Below are 8,564 nucleotides of genomic sequence, written 5' to 3' on the forward strand. Positions count from 1 at the left end.
AAAATATCACAGGCAGAGAGGAGTGAGGAGGTCAAGTCCCACACTGGGCACCGTCGGCCCTAGGTACCTGCAATACGAAGATGAGCTCCCAGAATGTCTGGCTTTGGAAATCAGGAGGGCTTAACTCTGGAAGAACTAGATGGCTAAAACTCTGCTCATAGAAAGCCAGTGCCCTGTATCACTTGGTCTGAGACCTAGTACAGAAGCAGCAACTTGAAAAGCACCTGGGTTATATGGGAAAGATTTTTTGAATAATTTTAGGACATATGCCAGAGGGGCAGGGATCTGCAGAAGCTTTCTCTGGGACTGGAAGGGCTAGTTGGTACCATTTCTCTTGCCTTCCTTCAGCTTCTAATCAAACACCTGTGGGAGGCAGTTATGACATTCTCCATTTACCTTGCTAACACAGTTTGCCCCACCCCTTTAAAGTTGCTCCACCCAGCCTGCCTGCATGGCAGGTGTCCAAAGTAGCTCCTACATTGCCACTCCTAGCAAGCAACTTCAGCTGAGACTGGCATCCTTCCAGAGTGACTGTCACCCACCACACCCAGTGGGCAGCTCCAGTAGAGACTTGCACCTGCCCAGAGTGACTCTTGCCTAGGAAGAGGGGAACTAACCTCACCGACCTGCGTTCCTGCAGCAGCCAAAACAAGGCCTTTCACCCAGCAGTGTAGGGTTAGGGGGCAAGACTTGGCTATGGGTGTGCACAAGTCAGTCCTAGACAGTTATTGCTAATAGCCAGGCTAGGAGCAGCCCCACCCACGAGTGTGCCCATAGCACTTATAACCCAGCCACAATAGGAGGGCTCATGCAGCCCACACTGGGGACACTACAGGAGCACCAGGTTCTGGTGCCCAGGGGGGATTGCACTACTGGGCACCACAAGACTTTTACACAGACCACTATTTTCAAGACCAGAAGAAGTAGCTGACCTACCTAATCTATTAAAAACAAACAAAGAGGCAAAATGAAGAGATGGAGGAATATGTTCCAAACAATGGAACAAGACAAAACCCCAGAAAAAGAGCTCAATGAAATAATGTAATCTACCTGGTAAAGTATCTAATGGCCACAAAGATACTCAACAGACTTGAGAGAAGAGTGAATAAACTCAATGAGAACTTCAACAAAGAAATAAAAAATATATTAAAAAAACAGTTGAAGGGGTGCCTGGGTGGCTCAGTGGGTTAAAGCCTCTGCCTTCACCTCAGGTCATGATCCCAGGGTCCTGGGATTGAGCCCCACATTGGGCTCTCTGCTCAGCGGGGAACATGCCTACTCCTCTCTCTCTCTGCCTGCCTCTCTGCCTACTTGTGATCTCTGTCTGTCAAGTAAATAAATAAAATCTTAGAAAAAAAAACAGTTGAAGAAAACAGTAAGTTAGATGAAAAATACACTAGAGTGAATAATAGATTAGAGGATGCAGAACAGATCAGCAATCTGACAGACAAGGTAGTTGAAAGCAAACAACTCCAAACAGCAAAAAGAAGAAGAAGAAGTAGTAGTAGTAGTAGTAGTAGTAGTTGTAGTAGTAAAAGGTGGGGATAGTAGGATGGAACAACACCAAGCATGCTAACATTTGGATTACAGAGGTCCCAGAAGGAGAAGACAGAGAGAAGGGGTAGAAAATTTATTTGAAGAAAAAATAGCTGAAAACTTTCTAACCTGGGGGCAGAAATAGACATCCAGGTAGTAAGGGCAGTAGATCAATCACTTATAATGTTAATATGAAGGTCAGAAGACAGACACAATAAAATCAATTATATCTACCAAAATAACTGAAGAGATACATAAAATACAGATGTAAAATATGACATCAAAGGCATAAAATGTAGAGGAGGGGAAATATAGTATATTTAGAATGAGTTTGAACTTAAGCAGCTATCAACTTAATATAGACTGGTATATACATAAAATGTTACATATATATGTTATATGTGTAACCAAAATGCAAAAACCTATAATAGACAGACTAACACACACACACACACACACACAGGCAATAAAAAGAAAGGAATCCCAGCATAACACTAAAGAAAGCCATTAGATTTCAAGGGAAGAGAGTAAGAGAAGGAACAGGGAACTACAAAAGAAATCAGAAAACAATTAACACAATGGCAATAAGTACATATGTATCAATAATTAGCTTAAATATAAATGGACTAAATACTGCAAAGAAATAGGGTGAATGTAGTGTATTAAAATACAAGACTCATCTATATGTTTCTTACAAGAAACTCACTTTAGACCTAAAGATACATAGAGACTAAAAGCGAAGGGATAGAAAAAGATATTCCATGCAGACGGAAACAAAACAAAACAAAAACAAAAACTGTGGTAGGAATATTTATATCACACAAAATAGACTAAGCAAAGACTGTAACAAGAAACAAAGAAAGGCACTACATAATGATAAAGGGAATGATCTAAGAAGAGTATATAAGAATTGTAAATATCTATGTCCTCAGCATAGGATCAACTAAATATGTAAAGCAAATACTAACAGACATAAAGGGAGAAAATGAGAGTAGTGCAATAATAGTAGGGAACTTTAACAACCCACTTGCATTAATGATACATCATTTAGACAGAAAATCAACAAGGAAACAGTGGCTTTGAACAACACATTAGACCAGATGGAATTAATAAATAATGCTGAACATTTCATTCAAACAGCATAATATACATTCTTTTCAAGGCACACAGAACATTTTCCATGTTAGGCTACATGAACATTAGGCTATAGAACAAGTCTCAATAAATTGAAGAAGGCTGAAATTATATTAAGCATCCTTCCAACCACAATATATCATGAAACCAGAAATCAATTACAAGAAAAAAAAAACAGGAAAAAATACAAATACATGGAGGCTAAACAGAATGCTACTCAACAATGGGTCAACAAGGAAACCAAAAAAATAAAAAAAATACATGGAGTCAAATGAAAATGGAAACACAAGAGTTCAATATCTTTGGGACATAGCAAAAACAGTTTTAAGAAGGTAGTTTATAGTAATACAGACCTACCTCAAGAAACAAGAAAAGTCTCAAACAATCTAACTTTACACCTAAAGGATCTGGAAAAAGAATAACAAACAAAGCCCAAAATAGACAGAAGGAAGGAAATAATAAAAATCAGAACAGAAATTTTTAAAATGAGACCAAAAAAAAAAAAAAAATAAAAAAGGTAAATGAAACTAAGAGTTAGTTCTTTAAAAAAATAAAATTGGTAATCCTTTAACCAGACTCATCAAGAAACAAAGAAAAAGCAAGGACTCAGATAAATAAAATAAAAAATGAAAAAGAAGGGGCACCTCAGTGGTTCAGTCGGTTGAGCATCTGACTCTTGGTTTCGGCTCAGGTCATGATCTCAGGGTCATTAGATTGAGCCCTGCATGTGGCTCCACGCTCAGGGCAGAGTCTGCTTGAGATTCTCTCCCTCTCTCTCCCCCTCTACTCTTCCCCTCGCTTGTGCTCTCTCAAATAAATGAATAAAATCATCTAAAAAATAAAAATAAATTAAAAAAATAAAAAATAAATGAAAGAAAAGAAGTTACAACTGACACCATAGACATACAAAGGATTATGAGACTGTTACAAAAACTTATATGCCAACAAATTGGACAACCTAGAGGAAATTGAGAAATTTTTAGAAACATACAATCTTCTGAGACTTAATCAGGAAGTAATAGAACAGACTGATTACTAGTAATGAAATTGAATCAATAATTTAAAAAAAAAACCTCCTAACAAAATAATCTGAGACCAGATGCCTCCACAAGTGAATTCTGCTAAACATTTTTCTTCAGTTTTATTTTTTATTTAAATTCAATTAATTAACATATAATGTATTATTGGTTTCAGAGGTAGAGGTGAGTGGTTCATTACATCAATTACCCTCCTTGATTTCCATCATCCAGTTACACCATCCCCCCCCCAGCAAACCTGTTTGTTTCCTATGATTAAGAGTTTCTTACATTCTGTCTCCCTCTCTGATTTTGTCTTTTATTTTTTTCCTCTCTTCCTCTATGATCCTCTGTTTTCTTTCTTAAATTCCACTTATGAGTGAGATCATATGATTATTATCTTTCTCTGATTGACTTATTTCACTTAGCTTAATACCCTCTAATTCCATCCACATCATTGCAAATGACAAGATTTCACTTTTTTGATAGCTGAGTAGTATTCCATTATATATATATACCGCATCTTTATCCATTCATCTGTTGGAGGACATCTGGGTTCTTTCCATAGTTTGGCTATTGTGGATGTTGTTACTATAAACATTGGGGTACAGATGCACCTTCAGACTACTACATTTGTATATTTGTGGTAAATTCCTAATAGTATAATTGCTGGGTCATAGGTTAGCTCTATTTTCAACTTTTTGAGGAACCTCCATACTGTTTTCCAGAGTGGCTGCACCAGCTTGCATTCCCACCAATAGTGTAAGAAGGTTCCCCTTGTCTTCATCCTTACCAACATATGTCATTTCTTGAGTGGTTAATTTTAGCCATTCTGACTGATGTGAGGTGATATCTCATTGTGGTTTTTGATTTTTATTTCCCTGATGACAAGTTGTGTTGAGCATTTTTTCATGTGTCTGTTGGCCATTAGTATGTCTTCTTTTGAGAAGTGTCGGTTCATGTGTTCTGCCCATTTCTTGACTGGATTTTTTGGTTCTTTGGTGTTTAGTTTGATAAGTTATTCATAGATTTCGGATACTGGCCCTTTACCTGATAAGGCATTTACAAATATCTTCTCCCATTCTGTCAGTTGTCTTTTAATTTTGTTGATTGTTTCCTTTGGTGTGCAAAAGCTTTTTATCTTGATGACGTCTCAATAGTTCATTTTTGTCTTTGTTTCACTTGTTTTTGGAGATATGTCTAGCAAGAAGTTTTTGTGGCTGAGGTCACAGAAGTTGCTGCCTGTGTTCTCCTCTACAATTTTGATGTATTTCTGTCTCACATTTAGGTCTTTCATCCATTTTGAGTCTATTTTTGTGAATGGTTTAAGGAAATGGTCCAGTTTTATTCTTCTGTATGTGGCTGTCCTGTTTTTCCAGTACCGTTTGTTGAAGAGACTATCCTTTTTCCATTGGATATTCTCTTCTGTTTTGTCGAAGATTAGTTGACCATAGAGTTGAGGTTCTCTATTCTGCCCCATTGATCTGTGTATCTGTTTTTGTGCCAGTACCATACTGTCTTGATGATTACAGCTTTGTAATAGAGCTTGAAGTCCAGGATTGTGATGCCACCAGCTTTGGTTTTCTTTTATCTACTGAACATTTTAAATAATAGTTAATTTAAAAAAAGATTTTGTTAATTTATTTTACAGAGAGAGACACAGTGAGAGAGGGAACACAAGCAGAGGGAGTAAGAGAGGGAGAAGTAGATTTCCCACTGAGCAGGGAGGGAGCCTGATATGGGGCTCGATCCCAGGACCCTGAGATCATAACATGAGCTGAAGGCAGAAACTTGACTGAGCCACCCAGACACCCTGAGAAGTGTCAATTTATATCCTTCTCAAACTATTCTAAAAAAAAAAAAAAAAGAGGAAGGAATGTTTATAAACTCATTCTATGAGCCCACTATTACCCTGATAACAAAACCAGACAAAGACACTACAAAAATATATATATATTTTTTATCCCTGATGGACAGAGATGCAAAAATCTTCAACAAAATATTGGCAAACTGAATTCAACAATACCTTAAGAGGATCATTCACCACGATTGAGTAGGATTTAGTCCAGGGTGCAAGGATGATTCAATATCTACAAATCAATCAACATGATACACTGCATGAATAAAATGAAGGATAAAAATCATACAATCATCTTAATAGATGTAGAAAAAGCATTTAATAAGATTCAATATCATTCATGATAAAAAGCTCTCAACAAAGTAGGTAAATGTACCTCAACATAATAAAGTTCGTATACGGCAAACTCAGAGCTAACATCATACCTCACTGTGAAAAGCTGAAAGATTTTCCTCTAAGATCAGGAACAAGACAAGGATGGCCACTCTCACCACTTTTATTCAACATAGTACTGTAAATCATAGCCACAGCAATCAGACAAAAAAAAGGAGTAAATTATCCACATTGGTAAGAAAAAAGTAAAGCTATCACTATTAGTAGATGATATGAAAACCCTAAAGACTCCACCAAAAAACTACGGGAACTAGTTAATGAATTCAGAAAAATGGCAGGATGCAAAATCAATATACAGAAGTCTATGCATTTATATGCCCTAATTACAAAGTAGTAGAAAGAGAAATTAAGAAACGAATCCCATTTACAATTGCATCAAAAAGAATAAAATACTTAGTAATAAATTTAAATAAGAAAGTGAAAGAACTGTACTTTGAAAACTGTAGGACATTGATGAACAAAATTGAAGAGGACATAAATAAATGGAAATATATATCATCTTGGTGGAATTAATATTGTTGGGGGAGCCTGGATGGCTCAGTCTGTTAAGCATTCAACTTTTGATTTCAGTTCAGTTCATGGTCTTAGAATCATGAGATCAAGCCCTACATCAAGCTCTGTGCTGGACATGGAGCCTGCTTATGATTCTCTCTCTCCCTCTCCTTTTGTCCTTCCCTCACCTCTCCAAAACAAAACAAAACCCCAAACTCAAATAGATTAAAGCCCTAGACCTGAAACCATAAAACTCCTAAATGAGAACATAGGCAGTAAAAACTTGGACATTGGTGTTCACAATATTTTTCTGGATATGTCTCCTTAGGCAAGGGAAACAAAAGCAAAAATAAACAGTTTGACTACATCAAACTGAAGAGCTTTTGCACAATGAAGGAAACAATAAGAATAAAAGGAAAAGACAACATACTGAATAGGAGAAGATACCTGAAAAGGGTTTAATATCCAAAATATATGAAGAACTCATAATACCCAACACAGAACCCCCCAAACACACACACACACACACACACACAAAACATAAAACTTACAAATAATCCAATTAAAGAAAAGGCAGAGACTGCTCAATTTGGCAGCACATGTACTAAAATGGAAACAATACAGAGAAGGTTAGCATGCCCCTGTGCAAGGATGCCAAGCAAATTCACGAAACATTCCATATTTTTTAAAACATGGGCAATAAAAAATATTACAAAAGAAAGAAAGGAAGGGAGGAAGGAAGGAAGGAAATGGTCAGAGAACCTAAATAGACATTTTTCCAAAGACATACAGATAGCCAATGGATACATAAAAAGAGGTTCAACACCACTTATCATCAGGGAAATGCAAATCAAAACCATAATGAGAAAACAAAACAAAACCATAATGAGATATCATTTTACTCCTGTCAGAGTGGCTGCTATGAAAACCAACAAGAAATAACAAGCATTGGTGAGAATGTGGAGAAAAAGGAACCCTCATGTACTGTTGGTGGGAATATAAATTGGTGCAGCCACATTGGAAAATATTATGAAGTTTTCTCAAAAAATTAAAAAGAAAAATAACATACAACCCAGTAATTCTACTTCTGGGTATTTACCAATGAAAACAAAAATACTAATTCAGAAAGATATATGGATCCCTATATTTATTACAGCATGATTTAACATAGCTAAGATTTGGATTTTAAACAAAGAAATGACATCATCGGATTCACAGTTTTTGGAGAAACTCTAAAGAAGAAAGAAACCATCAATAGATGTATGGATAAAGAAGAAGTGGTATATACACGCAATGGAATATTATCAGCCTTTAAGGAATGAAATCTTGCTATTTGCAACATGGATGGACCTAGAATATATTATACTGAGTGAAATAAGTCCGACAGGGGCACCTGGGTGGCTCAGTGGGTTAAAGCCTCTGCCTTCGGCTCAGGTCATGGTCCCAGGGTCCTGGGATAGAGCTCCACATCAGGCTCTCCGCTCAGTGGGGAGCCTGCTCCCTCCTCTCTCTCTGCCTGCCTCTCTCTGCCTATTTGTGATCTCTGTCAAATAAATAAATAAAAAATCTTAAAAAAAAAAGAAGGAAGTCAGACCAAGAAAGACAGATTCTATATGATTGTACTCATATGTGGAATCTAAAAAATAAACAAAAAGCAGAGACAGACACATAAATACAGAGAACAAACTTGTGGTTTCCAGATGGGAGAGGGTGGTGGATGGGCAAAATAGTTGAAGGTGATTAAGAGGTACAAAGTTCCAGTTATAAAACAAGTCATAGGGATGGAAAGCACAACAGTATATAGTCAATAATATTGTAATAATGTTGGATAGTGAAAGATGGTAACTACACTTTTCATGGTGACCATTTTGTAATGTGTATAATTATCAAATCACTGTGTTGTATACTTGAAATATAATCATAATAGTATATGTCAGTTAAAATTAAAACAAAGAAGCTGGTCATCCAAATGACTTGTTTAAACAAATTTTTTGAGAAGGAGAGGAGACTAGGATACAGACACACATACACACATGACCATGTGAAGACATAGCCAGTAGACACCATCTGCAAGCCAAGGAGAGAAGCCTTGGAATTGAACAGTCAACATCTTGTTCTTAGGTTTCTAGTCTCCA

General features: G+C 36.7%; 1 non-coding gene across 1 annotated transcript; it reads left to right on the forward strand.

Annotated features, from left to right (window-relative positions):
- The first annotated feature begins 7,009 nt into the window (after positions 1-7,009).
- Positions 7,010-7,115, forward strand: LOC125089711 (U6 spliceosomal RNA). Its single transcript, XR_007124031.1, has one exon. It is a non-coding gene; the product is annotated as a U6 spliceosomal RNA (small nuclear RNA).
- Positions 7,116-8,564: the final 1,449 nt, after the last annotated feature.

The sequence above is a fragment of the Lutra lutra genome, chromosome 1 (genome assembly GCF_902655055.1).
Source record: "Lutra lutra chromosome 1, mLutLut1.2, whole genome shotgun sequence".
Lineage (NCBI taxonomy): Eukaryota > Metazoa > Chordata > Mammalia > Carnivora > Mustelidae > Lutra > Lutra lutra.